The sequence below is a fragment of the Brachycentrus maculatus genome, unplaced genomic scaffold (assembly GCF_059751285.1).
Source record: "Brachycentrus maculatus isolate JH-2025_06_01 unplaced genomic scaffold, ASM5975128v1 h1tg000007l, whole genome shotgun sequence".
Classification (NCBI taxonomy): Eukaryota; Metazoa; Arthropoda; class Insecta; order Trichoptera; family Brachycentridae; genus Brachycentrus; species Brachycentrus maculatus.
The window spans coordinates 547,772-566,843 of record NW_028280762.1 but is presented as its reverse complement, the minus strand read 5'-3'; the positions used below and the strand labels follow the sequence as shown (position 1 = coordinate 566,843).

Genomic DNA, 19,072 nt, shown 5'->3' with positions numbered 1-19,072 from the left:
TAAAAAAATAAGTAATGACTCGTCAACATAGGTGTGTATGGAAATTTGGGTACTTATTAGTCAAAATAGCCTTATAGTCGCTACACCTGTTTTATGCAGTGCAAAATAGGTGTAAGGAACTGATTTTTTCGATATGATTATGCCCTCGCAATGCGAAACAGCTGTCAAAAAGAATAATAAATAACAAAATACAGTGTGATTATAAGTAAGGTGAATCGATGAATAGAAAAATGAGAAAATATTTTTGATAACAACATTTTAACAACATTTTGATAGTGTCCAAATACTTGAATAGTAGTATCTCTAATTTTAGGAGTTATTTTTCATTTTATTTTTTGTCGTCTCAACATAGATGAAGAAGAAAAAAGCTTCTTCATTTCATCGATAGATCTCTAGTGAAAAATCTAGTGATTCATGTACAATGTTTCGAAATTGGATCATATATATATAGAACTTCCGAGAATTTGAGTAGTGTGGTTGTCAATCATAGGCGAATTGGTGAATGTTACACTAGTGGACTTGCATATTCTTCTTCATCTTTGTTGAGATGTCAAAAAATAACATAATTACTGTAACATAAAGTATTTTTTTTTAAATATTCGTGAGGCGATAGAAAATCCATTGAAGATTATTTCTGCTTTCTACAGAGACCACACGTTACAGATTGCATGCATGTTACCAGCAAGAAATCTTCATAAAACGTGATATTATACTATATTTCATTCAACGTTTACAATAGGCTTACAATATTCCAATTTCGTGGCATCAGTTGACATTTAGTTGAGCAGTATTCACGAATCGATTGGAGACTTTCTACCGTTGCTATTATTGGAAATGCTTGCATAAAAAGCAAAGTTATTATTTGCAAAACTTATGCTGGTCACGAAGATTTTAGTGCTATAAAAAGATCTTCGTTGCTTGACATGAATTTGAGTCATTAATAGAACATTTTGTCCGCCTCCGTAGTGTAATGGTCAACATGCTCGGCCACCATTCTGAAGGTCCCGGGTTCGATTCCCAGGGGAGGCTTATTATAATTTATGTATAATAAAATATTTAAAGTGATTTTAAAACAATGTTAGATTTTAAAAATAATATGAAAATAACTCCATTATATATACATATAACGTGGTAATAATTTTCTTTTACAAATTGGGTGTAAATAATATGTAAAGTGGGTGTATAATAATAAAATAAACAATGTGTTGCTTTGTAATTAAAGAAACGACCATAAAAGTTTATTCTTAATTAATCTTTAGAATAATTTTCTATCTTTCTGAATCTGACAGTTAACAATATTATATTTTTTCTATCTGATGTCTTTTGTTTTATTCAGTGCGACGCATGCGACATCTGGTGGTAGAACTGTTTTATGTAGGTACTATTTGTAAGTACTTAATAAAATGTATAGGTAGGTACCTAGGTATTTTATACATACATAAATACATTAATATTTACAAAGCTAGGTGTCACGTTCAAAGACTCGCGCCTTAATTGTTGATATCCGGATGGATTAATCCCACCGGTTTCTGAGTAAGTTCTCGAGTGGTCAGTAAGCAACACTTTCTTGGACCCCCATTACCGTGATACGACGACTTCAAGTAGTGAAATTGAAATTTCCCGGCTTCAGGTCAAAGAGCCATTTATAACGGATGTTGCGAGGAAAACTGCATTGAATACTTAAGTAGAAATTATGAATAGACGTGCAGTATAAGGTGTAAGATTTAATTTCATTAATTGATTCGGGAGACACTTAATGGTGCTATCTATCCATTTTTAATAACACATAAGTACCGTGTTTGAAAATGATGAGATAAAACATGAGTCTCAATAGATTTTAAGAAATAGTAGTACTAAAACACTCTCCTTATCATTCATCGTTCACTTTGTTTTATACCACTTTTATAAACACTTATTCGTGACTATTTTCTATTTAATTTAATTTTTATTTTTGTACAAATCGCTCACTCCTTTCAAGAACGTCATAAATCAAAACACTTGATTTTTCAGGAGAACGTTTTTAAAGTTTTAAAATATAATACAATGTATTAAAAATAAATATCAAGCCACTTATTGAACTTTTTATTGTGCTACAGATCTTTTAGGTAATACCTGAAGGTTTTTTTCTCCATTCAAAAAATATTAAGTATATTATAAAAATAATAATTACACAATACCTTTTCATCAAAATGCAAAAACAACACTTTCAGCCCTGTAGTGGGTAAATATTAAGTTAAAAATATGTCTCTTTTTCTGGAATATAGTACATTTTATGAGCATTACGAAAATATGCACAACTGAAAATTTACGATTTTTGATTTATGACGTTCTTGAAAGGAGTGAGCGTAATGTCAAACGATTAATATTTTATTTTAATGACCTGATGATGGAATGATTATGCTGAAACTGGCCGTCGCGAACAAGTGTTTATAAAAGTGGTATTACACAAAGTGAACGATGAATGATGAGAACAGTGTTTTATTACCACACCACAAAGTTATCAATGCTTTTAATATTCAAAATATAAAAGTGATAATAACCAAGCAAAACTTAAATTGAAAAGCGTAAGATTTAGTTTTTGATTTAAGTAAAATGAGAAATAGAATGTATTCCCGTATTCAGAAATTCCGTTAATCTGTGACCTTGTAACGACATATCTATATAACCATGTGTATTTTTTAAAACATGTGTGTCCCATGTGCTTTAAATCAAGTTAAATGATTTCAATTCATGAATTAAATGATTTTTCAAATTTTGTTTATAAATAAATTGTCAACCAACTGTTGACCCATATGTTAAATTTACATAAATTCATTTTGTCAAAAATATATAAAATATAAACTTAGAATTTTGTCTAGCGTTCTACCTGTCTGATGATCTCGGTAACGACGAAACCCGATCGCTGGTAAAAAAATGATCCCAGAAAAGACTATGTAGTTATTATTTTATTACATAAAATTTAAATTTAAAAAGTATGGATATTAGCACATTGTGACTGCCAAATCAATTAATGCAAGAATATTTTGCTTTTATATCGATGGTGCATTGTGCTATAAATTATACTCGTCAATTTGAACAAGAAAATAATTTTAAAAAACTTATATACATGACAAATACAATGTATGTTAAGTAATGTAAAAGCTGTCATCATTATTTTCCTCGAATGCTTTCTCATTTCTCGTGGACGCTTAAATTTTGACATCCGTCTGAATAAAACACAAGCCATTGTCATCAACTCGCTGGACTAGATTCACTTCACAAGCTCTCTGATGTCTCGCGAGATCTACTGGCTGGGGTCATTTGGATTTCTTGAAAGCCAGTAACTGCGAGTTGGCTTTTCTGTCATTTGGCTTTATATGAGCGATTATGGAAACTGCAGGAACATAAATTGTAGCAAATGATAGGGGTACTCTGAGAACTCTAGGTTTACAGTCGTATCCACACACAGTATTAGTTCAAATGAATTCCGCTGTCCAAACTTAAAACACAGCAAGGGACTTTTTTTTTAAATAGGTTTTTTTGCATTTTTGGACTAAGTAGATTCTTAGTAAATACCACTATAAATAGTGGTATTTACTAAGTAACACTTAAATTAAAAATGGATAGATTTTACCACAAAGTGACTAATCAATTAATGAAATTTAGTCCAAAAATGCAAAAAAACTTTTTCAAAAAAATGTCCCTTACTGTGTTTTAAGTTTGGACCGCGGTAATATTCTCTTCTCTATATTATGAAATCTTATATATAGTCTTGTAATATGGGTAATTATATGTGGTACCCATGTAATTTCGGTAATTATACATGTAATACACGTATAAAAATTTATCAAAATACAAAAAGTAACTTGTAAGGATATTTAAGACCTTACTCGCAATCATGGAATTCATTTAGCGTCTGTCTGCGCCGAGATCCGGTTGTCACATTACGCCCAATTAGAGCAAACATTAGATTTTTTTGTTTTTTTAGTAATATTTTTACTTTTTTTATATTTTAACTCATTACCTTTCAATAATTCTTTTCTTTTCAAAACCATATATTTATTTCGAAGAAAAAGTTTTTTTTTCAATACAAAAATAATATTTAAAGGAAATAAATCAATTAAGTCAAAAATGTTGTGCTTAAACGGATATTGGGTCTTAATGTATAAATACGAAAATATAGATAAAAAAATAACAAAAAAATGAAAATAGATATCGCTCACTCCTTTCAAGAACGTCATAAATCAAAAATCTTGAATTTTGAGTTGAGCATGTTTTCAGAATGCCCTGAAAATGTATTATATCCCAGCAAAAGAGGCATATTTTAAACTTAATATTTACCCGTCACAGGGCAGAAAATGTTGTTTTTGCATTTTGATGAAAAGGTATGGTTTAATTATTTTTTTTAAATATAATAAATATTTTTCAAATGGAGAAAAAACCTTCAGATTTTACCTAAAAAGATCTGTTGCGTAGTAAAAAGTTCAGTAAGTGGCTTCATATTTATTTTTAATACATTGTATTGTATTTTTCAATTTTAAAAACGTTCTCCTGAAAAATCAGGTTTTTTGATTTATGACGTTCTTGAAAGGAGTGAGCGATATGTCTTTTAAACTTGCTTAAAGATTATTTCTATGTTTGTTCTCGTTTTATCAGGTGCAAAATATTAGCGCCTCATTGTTTGACAAACCATATCACCTCCCCTCCGGGCGGGGCAACTTTTTTAATTGCGGGGATACATTTAATTAGTTGTCTTTGTATACATGTTTTGAAAATAAAAACTAATATGCGGATGGGTTAAAAATAAAGCAATATTAGAAATTGGAAATCATGATTTACTAGATCAATTCATGACTAAAGTTTCATTAAGTTATTAGACGCGTACCGAACTGAACGCCGATTTAATTGACAAATAATTGGAGTAGGCTTTTTAATTTCTAATCGGATTTAATGGAAAGAAATTAACAAATCTAATTATTAATTACTCCACAAGTAGATCTCGGTCACAACTACGCAATCTTACAAAGAAATTAAATAGAGAAGAAAGAAAAAATTAAAGCATTCATCGATTTATTTATCTGATTCTTTATAAACTAGCTGAACCCCGTTGCTTTACGAGTGTGATTCAATTAAACAAAGCATCCCATAAATTTGAAAATGATGCGGAATGCATCGAAACGGATATAATATATTCGCATATATCGCGCACTCCTTTCAACAACGTCAAATATAAAAAAAAAACTTGATTTTTCTGTTTATCGTTTTTAAAGTTTAAAAATATAAAAAATGTTTTAAAAATAAATATCAAGCCACTTATTGAATTTTTTACTGGGCAACAGATATTTTTAGGTAAAACCTGAATGTTTTTCTCCATTTGAAAAATATTTAATGTATTCAAAAAATTAATTAAACAATACATTTTCTTCAAAATGCAAAAACAACATTTTCGGCCCTGTAGCGGGTAAATATTATTTTTAAAAATATGCCGCCTTTGCTGGGATATATTACATTTTGTGGGCATTCCGAAAACAGGCACAACTGAAAATTGACGATTTTTGATTTATGACGTTCTTGAAAGGAGTGAGCGATATGCGTAAAAACTATTGTAACGCATTCGCATGTATTACAATAGTTTTTAACAAATGGTAGTGTTAACAAAGTAAATTTTTAAAAAATGGATAGATATTACAGCAAAGTAACTGCCGAATCAATTAATGAAATCATATTTGATTACTATTATCTTTTTAACGAATCAACTTCAATTAAAAAAATATAAAACTAATTTTGACAAAAGTGTAGCCTACACACACACAAAAAAGGTTGAATTTTTTTTTGGTGTGTTAAATTTTGTTGGGACTTTCAATCCGCACCCAATGGTGCATAGGGCACTGCATCATATAAACGCAGTGTTATCTTGATCGTTAACACATGAAGGAAACGGGATCAGCCCTCCGTTTCAGGTACCAGTCCAGAGTAATATTGAATAAATATTAGAGTGAAAAATCGCTTTTATTTATTTCACCTCACCCTGTGAATCGAATCGTACTTATTATATACTAAGTATACATGTATAACAAAGAAGAACCGATTTTGTAACATCTGACGCTTTAGGTCAGTGTAATATAAACCTAACTACCAGGAGACCAGAAGGTCTGAAGGTATCTTACTCATCCCCGTATTTGTGTTACTCAGGGTCAGTCAACCCAGTTTCCTAGACCAGTTGCCGCCTCGCGCATGCGCCCCTCACTCTGCGTCGCTCAGCTAGATGATTTACAACTCGTTCGCTCCACCGACTTCTGAACGCCGGATGATTTCACTTTCTTCTTGCCATACATTCATCATGGAAAATAATTGCACTTGTCGCGTCATAATTAATTTGAATAAAGATGAAAAAAGATCGCCCATTCATTACATGCTTTCCTGTCTAGATCGCGGAATATTAATAATGGTTAATTGTATAATGGTAAGCGTGTTTAGCTACGACGCTGGAGGTCCCGGGTTCAATTCCCAGGAGGGTGAAAATAAATATTAGTGATTTTACACTCCCGAATTTATTAAACATTATCCTGGACTGGTTCCTGAAGCGCAGGAGTGATCACCTTGCCTTCGTGTGAGAAACTATCAATATAACACTGCGTCAATACGATGTAATGCCTTATGCACCATTGGGCTCGGATATGGGTTAGAAGAAGAAGAAGAAGAGCACCATCAATAAAGTTTGACAATATACATATGTATCTTCGCGATTGACAGTTTTAATTGAAGCAGGAACAATTTTTTGTAATATTTTGGTAGTATAATCAACAAAACCATGATATTACATAAATTACATTAATGTTTCGGCAGCCACTTGAGGTAAAATCTATCCATTTTAAATTTAAGTTTTACTTCGTAAATACCAATATTTATAATCTATACATACGTTGTTTGAAAATGATGCGGAATGCATCGAAACACGTGTCACAATAGATTTTAAGAAATAGTAGTATTTTCTAAGTAAAACTTAAATGGGAGAATAAATATAAATATTTATAAATCTTTTCTTACTATCTGTTGATATCTGTTGATGAAACAATGACAGATTGAAGACGCGTCATATTACAATTAGACAGGCGCTGTGCCGTAGTTGCATAGACGCTCGACTGCGAAACTGGCGTCGCGGGTTTGATTCCCGACAATTGCGAAATGAATTCGAGAGATGTTTATTTTTAATCGGTCTAGGTGATTCTAATGTATCTTTTCACATCTACATACCTTCCCTATCTTTACGATCCTGCATGCAGTGGCGTGCACAGATAATTAATTACGGCAGACAGTAAGTGTAATCTGGTACTTCTTACTAGGGTAGGCAGTAGAGGTAGGCAGTAAGGTAAGCAAGGTAGGTACTACTTAATAAGGTAGGGTAGGTACTGGTTGCGTTTTAATATGCCACTCGGGTAAGCTAGGATAGGCACTACTTTTCTGCCTATATGGAATGCACGTCTCTGCCTACGTGCAGACAAGCCTCTAACATAGCGGCTTTAAGTGTTATTAAAAAAAAAATTCAAATTAAAAATTAGGGTATTTCAAAAATTATTGAACGCTTCAATGAATGAAATTACTGAATATTTTTTTCTAAAGTAACTTCCATTACACCATTTTTCCGAAGTGTAGCGTTTTCTGTAATATTATGTACAAGAAAATATAATGCCAGCCAAATAAGCGATAACACAACATTATTATTTAATAAAATAACGATCGTTATGGTCACACACTAAATAAGGTTAATGTTGTATAAAGTCTTTCCAGATTAAATCGTAATACGCTACTACTTCGTCATAGATTAAAAAAAGGTTAGTAGCGCGCATCTCCATCAGATAACTACATTGGATCAAATCCGAGCGAGATCAGATCTTGAATAACAACCTTTAACCTTTTTAAAGAAAACAAGTGTCGATTCTCTAGATAATATTATTAATTTGTTGCAAAAACGTGGAAAGTAGGTAAAAACGCGGTTTTTAATGCTTTTTCACACCAAACATAAAACGTTTCTCAAGACACTTTTTCATGTTTTTTTTTCTCTTCACATTAACTTACCTACTTTCTAAACAAAGTATTTTCACTATAGCAAATATCGTTTTTTATAAAATTAATTTCAAATAACGACACATTTTTGTAGATGAAATGAAAGTTTAAAAAAAATGTGTTTAATATTCAAAATTAAGAAATACCTTAGCATTTTCGTAATCTCGAGTGTTAAGGCGAAATATTCGATATCCCGCCATCCAATTATCTTGAAACTCAGGTTACATTTAACGTAATTGAATTTTATACTTGTAACGCCGTTTTTGTAATGAAAAAAAAATAGTCTTTGTTCGAAATAAATATAAGGTTTTGTAAGAGAAAACAGTTGTTGAAAAATATTTATTATTTAAAAAATATTAAAAATTATTCATGCCATTTGTATAATACCACTTAACTTATTTAAAAATAATAAATATCATTCCACAAAGGTCATCATAAATCAATAAAATATAAAATATTTATTCGCGAAATTCCATAATACATCCAAAAAATGCGTGAAAATAATTTATATATAAAAAAAAACGTGTATAAGAGCATTATTTTGAGATTATTTATGTTAACATGACTAGTTTCAAGAACTTTAGAATTTATTTATTTTAAGATAAGATTTTTTCAATTCTTTGTAAATATTTAAATACTTATTTTTCTATTTTTTTATCATTCGTGTTTAATGAACATTGCTAATGAAATTTCTCTGGCATTATTAATTTTGCTTCAGAAGTCGTAAAGAAGGCGCTATTTGCTCGAAGAATTTATTGAAAGTGATTCCCTCGATTTGGAATTTGAGTCGTGTGTGCAGCCAGCTATTTGGCTTTCTCCATCCACATTACATATTCATATGCCAAGAAAGTTAAGAAGCCATAAAAAATGAAAATCAACCATAACGTATTACACTTTTTAACGTCATAACATTATCTATTGCACGTTCCTTGACGTGCATTTTGATAATATTATATTACAAGCGTTGCAAGAATATTAACGCACCATAATATTTTCAAATATTCAACTTTGAAAACGAAAGTAAAGAATTTTGTCTGTGTTACAAACAACGATAGATATTTATTTTATCTTCTTCCTAGCTCCATCTTAACTTATCGTCTTTGTAGACTGTTGGTGTCAGTTCTCCACGTCCTCATGTTGTAGGTCCTTCTATCATGGATATCGTCACCTAGGCCATGCCTTCGAATAATGCTATCTTTCTGTAACATCCATGAATTTTTTGGTCTTCCTCTAGATCGGCTGTCCATACTCAAAACACAGCAAGGGACATTTTTTTGTGGAACGTTTTTTTTTGCATTTTTGGGCTAAGTAGATTCTACTTAGTCCAAAAATGCAAAAAAAAAACAGTACAAAAAAAATGTCTCTTACTGTGTTTTAAGTTTGGACAGCCGAGATGTCTTTTAATGAAGATCCATGGCGATATTAATTTATAAACTGCATAAATAAATAATATTTCTGTCACATTATAGTCACAAATTTCCATAAAAAATCCAGAAAACACTGAAATAATATATATAATGGCCAGTAAACTTATTGCATCGTTTGTTATTTTTGTTTGTTTGTCTGCCTCGAAAATTAACCATAAGTAACATAATTGTTCAACATTTATGAGTAATTTTGTCCACCGCCATATTTTTGTGGTTTGCACAATTAGCTACCACGATGGAAGTCCCGGGTTCGATGCCCAAAGGGGTCAAAATAAATACAAGTGTAGTTTTTTACTCTAATATTTATTTAATAAAACCCTGGACTGACACCTGAAGACGACTGATCACCTTGCCTTCATTTAACAAACGATCAAATTAACATTGCATCAGTTTGACTCAGTGCCCTTTGCACCATTGGATGCGGATAAGGGTCATCTGTATGAGTACTCTTTTTGTCACTTGCACTTCGCTTAACGTGATTGTGTAACAGCCATTATAAGGAGAAAGCAGAGTGACTACCACGTCAGAGTTTTTTGACGGCTTACCTGCACTTGACACCAAAATGCGGGCAATGTATAACGAACTTTCATTCGTTTTCACCAACTTACGTGTTTAGGTTTTTTCTTCTTCTCTACGGTCTGCCAACAAGTGGCTTTACATTTGTTAGACCGCGACTTTTCGCCTAGAATATTTGAATTATTACAAACAATTCGTGTCTTTGGAGATCAAATGACACATCCGTATTGGCAAATTATAAAAATATTAAATTTAACATATTTTGACGTCAAATTCTGTCACTAACTTGGTACGATCAAGTATGCCAAATACTTGAAAGTGGTCAGGTTAGGAGTCGAAACAATCGGCGGGTATGTATGAGGAGATGCATGAACGTGGAAGAGGCGAAGAATGTTTGCAAGGACAGAGTGGTGTGGCGTTCTATTCTCTCTGCCTACCCCTGCGGGGAAGCGGCGTGATGGTTAGTTGGTTAAATTCCGTCATTCTTCTATGCTTAGTTCATTTGTTTATTTTACCAATTTGCCCAAAATAATTTCAGAAAACGTGACATCTAATATAGATGTGTCTGTAAGTCGATCTTAACCAGCCTATGATAGATCATAAGCCTTGTAAATACCCTGACTTCCATATTCTTCTCCATCTATGCTGAAATGTCAAAGATGTTTTCATATTGTTCACAAGAGGAAGAGCGGATGTAATATTCGAAATATTAGAGGAAGTATTAACAAACTAAAACTTATGGCAGTCAAACAATTGTATGCTAAGACTATTCTTACATATGAACATCTCAAGAATTACTCTCACATTACAAAAGAAAGCACATCCCAGCAAAGCACACAAATCATAAATAACAAACGTTATGGTAACTAACATAGAATAACAAGATCCAAACTCATCAATCTTATAATGTTCCAAGATCGATTTCGCTTTTTTTTTTAAATTATCTAACGTCCAAGTGACTGTGAAATCTATCTAAGGCTTATGCAACACCGCTTATCGTGACCCTACTTAGGCTTCAATTTTTTTTATTTTTAAAGCATATGCCTACTCGTGAGTGGATATACTCTGTATGTTAAAAGTAACTATAATTTCATGTTATTCACGATTAAAAAATCTAGGCAAACACACTCGGTTCGCAACAGTTATTGATAATTGGATTTATAAAGCTTTTATTTAGCAGAGACCCTTTTATCTGTATGCAAGATCCGAACCCGGATTATTTTTACATTCTGGGAAACGCCTGATTTTAAAATTTTATGCTGGTTATACATGGAGATACCCATATTTGTGAACAAGTACTAGGACAAACTCAAAATTTTGTGCACTTAAAATCGTGAATATGTTAACTACGAGTCCATTCGTCAGCAATACACATGGATGGCTTGATTTTGGCTAGTGTCTGTACACGACGGATCCTCCAGTTCTTTAGATACGTTAGGATAGCCTGGAATGACTGGTTGTGATTGGTGGCCTGTAGGGGAAGAAAGGGAGAAAAAGATCCCCACACGATGGAACGATCTATTTAAGTCAGCAGCAGGCACCTCGGTGGTTGGAGCCCTACATGCAGCGTTGTCAAGGGATTTATTTTATTTTATTTTTTTCAAAATACATTACATACATAAGTCATATATTTAATATTCCCGATGAGTAATTTCTATTTCTCATTTTGGGACATGGGATTAAGGTCAACAAGACTGGAACACAAATAATAAAGTTACAAAAAAGATTTTAAAACAACAATCAAAACTAATACATGGCAAAATATAAAAACAATAAACAGGTATAATAAATAGGCATAAGAAGCATATTTAAAAGAAATAAATGAGAAAAACATAAGACATGAGAAAATATAAAAAAAACATAAGGTAAAAACCAAATAAGAAAATATGACTAAACACTACATGTATATCTTTCCATAAAGTATTTTTTCAGATCATTCATTTTGGATCCCCGAATGGGTTCTATTTTATATATGTCAGATAACTGGAGAAGAGTCATTGCTTCCACAAGGGTCACAACCCTCAGTAATGAGGAGTAAGACGGAGAGGAAAAATAATGTAAGTAACAAAAACAAACTTGCGTAATCCTTTCGACCAAATTGGATGTTATGTTTGATTGGATTGCATACTCTAATAAGGTATCCACCCACTATATCCGCTTGCATCGAGTTGAATAACTATTGACAATACCTCATTACGTCACGATTTCCTTACGTTTTTGATACGAGTATATATGTTTTGGACTTGGACGTAATAGTTTGATTTGTTTCCTCGTTTGGGCGGGAAAAGAAATGACCGTGTGCCATATTCGGCGCTCACGTACTGGCAAAGAAATCTAGTGAAAGCTATTAGCGCGCTCGGCGTATTTGGCGTTGAAATATTGTACGATAATTGTGAGTCAAGTTCAAGTTTGTTGTAAGCCGTTATATGAGCACTAATGTGCGTATTCGCGATTGCCTGTTAAATTTGACCCTTATTTTTTAACATATTATCATAGATGAAGAAGAATATAGAATTCTGGTCATTTACAGGGCTTTTGACGGCTATAGGGAGGCTTAAGTGATCACTTTACACACGTGTAGCATTCACCAATTCCACCCATGATTGACAACCACACTACTCAAATTCTTAAACTTCTAGATATATTGATCAAACTTTATAACCAACAGAGTTCACTCAAACCATCTATGAGATGTCAAAAAAGTAATTAATTGGAGATAATCCAGATTTGTGAACAAGTATTTGGATAAACTAAAAATGTTGTAAAAAAAATTAACCCTGTAACGAAGAGTCTCATCCCGCTAAAATCATCATATTCTCTAGTTAATCACCTCCGACATGTGTTGTAGCCGGTACGCCAAGGTGAAGAGACGAGCGGAAGATAGGAACTTACCATGAAAAGAGCAAACCAATCATCACAAATATTGTAACACACGGAGAAGAGTAAATCAATGTGTTAAAAAATCCCTGTGTCAAAAACAGATGAAAAACGAAATCTTAAAAACTTCTTAAATAAAATAAAAAAATATGTTTTCAAGCGTTTCTCAAATTTGTGATTAAATTCCAGGATATGGACCTCACATACAAATGAAAGAGTTTCTGCTTAATAAAAGCTTCCCTCACACCACCATAGATGTCTCCACTGAAGTTAAGCACTGTGTTTCGAGTTTGATCAATATATCTAGAAGTTTCAAGAATTTGAGTAGTGTGGTTGTCAATCATAGGTATAATTGGTGAATGTTACACGTGTGTAAAGTGATTACTAAAAGCAGCCTATGACGGTCGTAAGCCCTGTAAATACCCAGACTTATATACTTAAGATAGAGTCGGCATAGATTGTTTCACATTCCTATATACAAGACCAACCTGCCGATGGTTATGCCTGTAGAAAGAGCTACCGCTATGTTCAACAATATCACATTGGATATTGATCTGTTCCATGTGTCTGAAGGAGTTTTCCGAAGCGGGATTCTTCTACATTATTTATTGATTTGGCGTTTGATTTTTAGAACTCCATTTTAATTTATGTATTAATTTTAAATCAAACACAGATTTTTTGAGTCTACAAGTTTTTTTTTTTTAACAAAAACACATATGCAATTAATATTGGACAATTGTTTCGCCTAGTTTTGACATTTTCAAACGAATGAGTTCTTCTACATCTTTGAGTCTTCTTGCTTTATTTTTTTTTATTTTTACTCCTTTAATATATTGTTTGTAATGTATTTATTACTTATGAATAAATTGAAATTGAAATTGAATTCTTCTTCATCTATGTTGAGATGTCAAATAAGAATGTAGAGGGATATCTGACTATGAAATAATTTTTAAATGAAAAGAAATAATTTTTGGTTTACTTACATATTGTAACGTGCCTCGGAGGCTTAGATCATTTGGCATTAATTAAGAATTTAGCTTCGAGATGAGAAGTAACGAGATTTTACAAACTAATGCTTCAGCGTGATGCTTAAAGTAACCTGAATGCCCACCAGCTGTGGAGGAAAGCTAACTAAAGTAGGCAAAACTAATGCATTTTTAAACAAAATGACACATTTTGTTTGTAATCTTCCTTATATCGAGATATCTAATACGTCATTAATAATTTTAGATGAAAGCACAAAAAAACTATTACGAAACAAAGCTTAGAATCAACAAAAGAGAGAGTTATTTTTAAAAACCTAAAGATCTTCAGGCAACAAAAATTGTAAAAAAAACTTGATAAAGAAGAATACGAATGTATGGGTATTCACAGGGCCTACGACCTATCATAAGCTGGTTTAAGTGATCACTTTATACACGTGTAAAATTTACATTTCTAATAATTTATTAAATAATGTATTGTTTCAAAATTCTTCACCTTTGCTTTCCGTTTTTTCTTTGTTTTCAAACTCCGTCCCTTGACTAACCCCCTCTCCCCAACTAACCCCTCTCCTTATTTATAGAACAGTTTTATTTTTTTATTTTATATTTTAGTTATTATTCAGACCTAACGATGGAAGTTTAGCTTCCGATACTAGTAGTCATTAATAAACTCAAGTGGTATAAAAACAATTGTTACCTTAATCATTTTAACATGTCTTACCACAAAGTAAATGCCGAAACAATAAATAAAATACTATTCTATCCATTGAAAACCATACTACTCATTTCTTATTATTTTTTTACATCTCAACATACATAGATGAAGAAGAATATGGAAGTGTGGGTATTTACATAGGCTGATTTAAGTGTTCACTTTACACGCGTGTAACCTTTACCAATTCTACCAATGACTGACAACCAAAAAAATACTTTTTTTTTTATTTTTTTACCTAACGTGCAAGTAACTGTATATAAATTCCATAACTGACACGTTGTTTTATGTGCGAGCTGTCTATGGTTGAATTGAGTAAGCGTTTTTTTGGGAAGTTTGATTATCATGGGTAGAATGGTGAGCGTTACAGGTGTATTAAGTGATCGCTCAAATCATCTTACGACAGGTATGAAAAGTGAGGGACAATTTAGTTTCAAAATTCTGTTTAGGTTTTTTACGATTATTTCACCTGAAATTGGACAAATGAATTTAAAATAATTATTGTATTTATTTCTCGCAAACGATCTTATCAAAAGTTGATAGAAATCTCCAACTAATTGGACCACACAGTGAGCATATAAAATTTCACGGGCATGGAGATAGCTATGGTAATTTCAACATAGGTTATTCCATTAATAATGTTAACGCTTATTTAAAACGTAACGAAAAGAGATATAAAGAAAACTAACCCTGTTATGTTATTCGTCTTCAACCTATAATCGTATCTTCAATTTCATAATTAAAGGGACGATGATAGACTGAGGACGATTTAAACGCGATACTGTTCTTAATAATGTGATTTGAGGGTATTTAGGTACTTCATAACATAAAACTAAAACATTGTTTTTAACCTCTTTTATTTTTTATACTTTTTTCCAACTGGTTCCGAAAAGCACCTTGTCATCTTTAGGGATAGATATATACTCTGTACACAGTCCGCCTCTATAGCGTAATGGTCAGCAGGCTCGGCTAGCGCACTGGAGGTCCTGAGTTCGATTCCCAGGAGGGGGTTCAAACAAATACAAGTGATTTTTTCACTCTAATATTTATTTAATATTACCCAGAACGAATTTTATTATACGACGCGGAAAGCTGATCGCATTTCCTTCATGTGTTAACGATCAAGATAATTCTGCGTTTATATGATGCAGTGCCCTATGCACCATCGGGTACGTATAAGGGTTTGAAGAAAAAGATCCATCCCTGAAGATGACATAGGTAGGTACATGTTGAAACCGGTTGAAAAAAGTATCAAAAATAAAAGTGGTTGAAAAAATGTTTTTGTTTTATTTTATACTGTTTATAAAATGTGTTACAAAGTATAAACAAAAAAAAAACATTCATTTAAATAAGAGTTTTCAACCCACTCCTATAGTTCTCCATAAAATTAGAAGTACTTGTATTCGTGAAAAAACTGTCGACCGGTTAAAACACATGATTTTTTTAGCGATTTTATACTTTTATTTTAAAATCTATAACTGATTTTTAATTACAGTGGGTAACTTTCTGTTTGCATCTAATATTAAACAATTTATGAAATAATAAACGGAAAACATCATTAACTGCATTTAGTTAGTAAAAGCGTGCATAAAATCCGCGACATTTAATTATATTTTAATTAATCTTAACGTTTTAACCACTGCCGTACGGAAGTATGATTATTTTAATTAAAATAATACAATAAAATGCTTTTCTATTAATTCTATGTTGTTTACCGGCAGATTAAAATACAGTTGTGAATTATTTAACATTTAGAAAGTTTATCATTATTTGAACGTAAATACACACAATAAAATGCCAAAGAAACTAACTCATGATCGTTATAACATCGTTATTAGTTCAAAGGTTTAATCATCCGCTAATTTCTTACTTATAAAGATAAGCATTTTTTATATATGTAGGACCTGTAGTTTTTGAAAATTGATTATTAATTGATTTCTCATGTATTCATCTTAGTGATAAGAAATGTCAATTAAAACAAATATTTTCACTGTCAACTAAAACATATATTATTTCGAGAAATAAAAATACTTTGTGTTCTTATCCACTCACATTTTTATTAACCAACTAGTTTCGGCAACAACCTGTTGCCCTCTTCAACGTACTTCAAAGTAAAAATGTGAGTGGATCAGAACACAAAGTATTTTTATTTCTCGAAATAATATATCAATATGATCCACAAAGTTAATGCTTTCAATATTCAAAACAAAAACATACTATCCTAATCAAGCGCAAATGAAAAATTAAACAGTTAATATAGACTTTAAAATGCTGAAAAAAAAAAATGTTAATCCAAGAAAGAAAATAATAATAATAAAATCAATAAAAATGAGTTGTTAATTGTAAAACAAGTGTAAGTCCCTCTTCAAGCACAAGAGCTCAGTCTCTTTTTTGGAGAGAAGTCCGTTCTTAATTTTAAGATTGTTAGAAATGTTATGATAATTAATAAAAATTTTAACATTGTTACCATATTAAATAAATAAATAAAAAAATTAAAAAATATATTTTTAACTTGAACGAATATAAGTATTTATGAATTTATATAAATTATTAATATGCATTGATGCATATTATATAAATATCATAAAAGAGTATAAACATACATCGCTCACTCCTTTCAAGAAAGTCATAAATCAAAAAACTTGATTTTTCAGGAGAACGTTTTTAAAGTTTAAGAATATAATACAATGTATTAAAAATAAATATCAAGCCACTTATTGAACTTTTTACTTCGCAACACGTCTTTTTAAGTAAAACCTGAAGGTTTTTTCTCCATTTGAAAAATATCAAGTATATTTAAAAAAATAATTAAACAATCTTTTTCTTCAAAATGCAAAAACAACACTTTCTGCCCTGTAGCGGGTAAATATTAAGTTAAAAATATGCCTCTTTTGCTGGGATATAGTACATTTTCTGGGCATTCCGAAAACATGCGCAACTGAAAATTGACGATTTTTGATTTATGACGTTCTTGAAAGGAGTGAGCGACATGTATACATTTTCACGAAATGATTTTTCACGAAAACGGCGCTACATAAATTATCCAATGCATAAAATAAACATTTGATCTATTTTATTTATTTATACATCCAATACTTTAAAGCTTAATTTTCATATATTATTAGATTTAAGTTTTGTACTAACATTTCTTGGTGAAACTGCATTTTATATGAGAAATGAGAAATATTATATATGACTTATTTTTATGTTTCAAAATAAAAATAATGTAATAAAATAACAAATACATAATTTTTCCCACATTTATTCTATTTGACCAGTGACCAAGTTTCGTCGTTACCGACATCATCAGACTGGCGAAATTTAATAGTTGTTATTTTATTAAATATTATATATCTCACGTAATAAATTATTTTCATGTACATACCGTATTTTTTTTTTAAATTCCTTCCTTTGAAAACGTTAAAACTTCAATGTGTAATATAAATTAACAATGAATTTCACACCTTTCCAACATTGTCAGAAACGTTCAAAACAATCACCCCTTTCAAAGATTAAATTTGACTTTTTATCTCAGTGAATTGAATAGCCACAAAATTTTCTGCACAGGTACACAAGATAATTTTACAATTGCACACACTGCTATTTTGGAATATTTCGTTCCAAAATTTGAATGTTCGACTTGACGTTTGTCCGTGTTGAGATTTTGTCTGTGGTTAAGCTCGCGCGCATGCGCACTTGTCAGTGCGGTTCACTCGGCGGCGTTAGCGACTCGTTTGAGTCGGTCTTGGGTCCGCGCAGAATGAGAAAGATTTCTAGAAATTTGGCCGCGTGGGGAGAGGATGATGGAAGGTGGTGGAAAGTGGTGAGAAAGGGTACCTGCTAACGTTTAATAATATTGACGGCATTAACGTGTAGAAATTCATTATCTTATTTACATTACTGTTTACGGATCTTGCATGAGTCCAGAGATATTCAAATATAACTTTGTTTTAAAATCACTATAAATATTATTTTTTGACATCTCATCAAAGATGAAGAAGAATATGGAAGTCTGACGACCGTCATAAGCTAGTTTAAGTGATCACTTTACACACGTGTAACATTCACCAATTCTACTCATTATTGACAACCACACTATTCAAATTCATCTTTGATGAGATGTCAACAAAGAATATGAAAATAACTCCTGTAATTGGAGATAATCGAGATTTTGTGAACAAGTATTTGGGCACACTCAAAATGTTGTTAGTAAAACATTAATTAAAAATGGATAGATTTTACCACAAACAGACTGCCGAATCAATTAATGAAATTATAAAATGTCTGTTTATCGTTTGTTTTTCGAAAGTGTTTCTAGTATTGTATTTCCAATTTATTCTTTAAATGGGTGAATTGAGTTAAGAAAATTTAATTTGTGCCTGAAATTGTCTATTAATTTAAACTAATGTCCAATACGTATTAATAACTTTGTCGGCATCTTATTATATTGGCCGAGATATCGCGTTTCGATGTCTTTGAATAAAAGTAATTATTTTACGTTTAGAAAATTTAAT

General features: G+C 31.4%; 1 protein-coding gene across 1 annotated transcript in view; it reads right to left on the bottom strand.

Annotated features, from left to right (window-relative positions):
• LOC148313596 (uncharacterized) overlaps positions 1-18,143 on the bottom strand; it is a 62,347-nt gene extending 44,204 nt beyond the window's left edge. The window contains exon 1 of the mRNA XM_088259788.1: positions 17,944-18,143. The gene's annotated coding sequence lies outside the window, so the exon portion shown is untranslated. The remainder of the gene's footprint in view (positions 1-17,943) is intronic.
• Between the last annotated feature and the right edge of the window lie 929 nt (positions 18,144-19,072).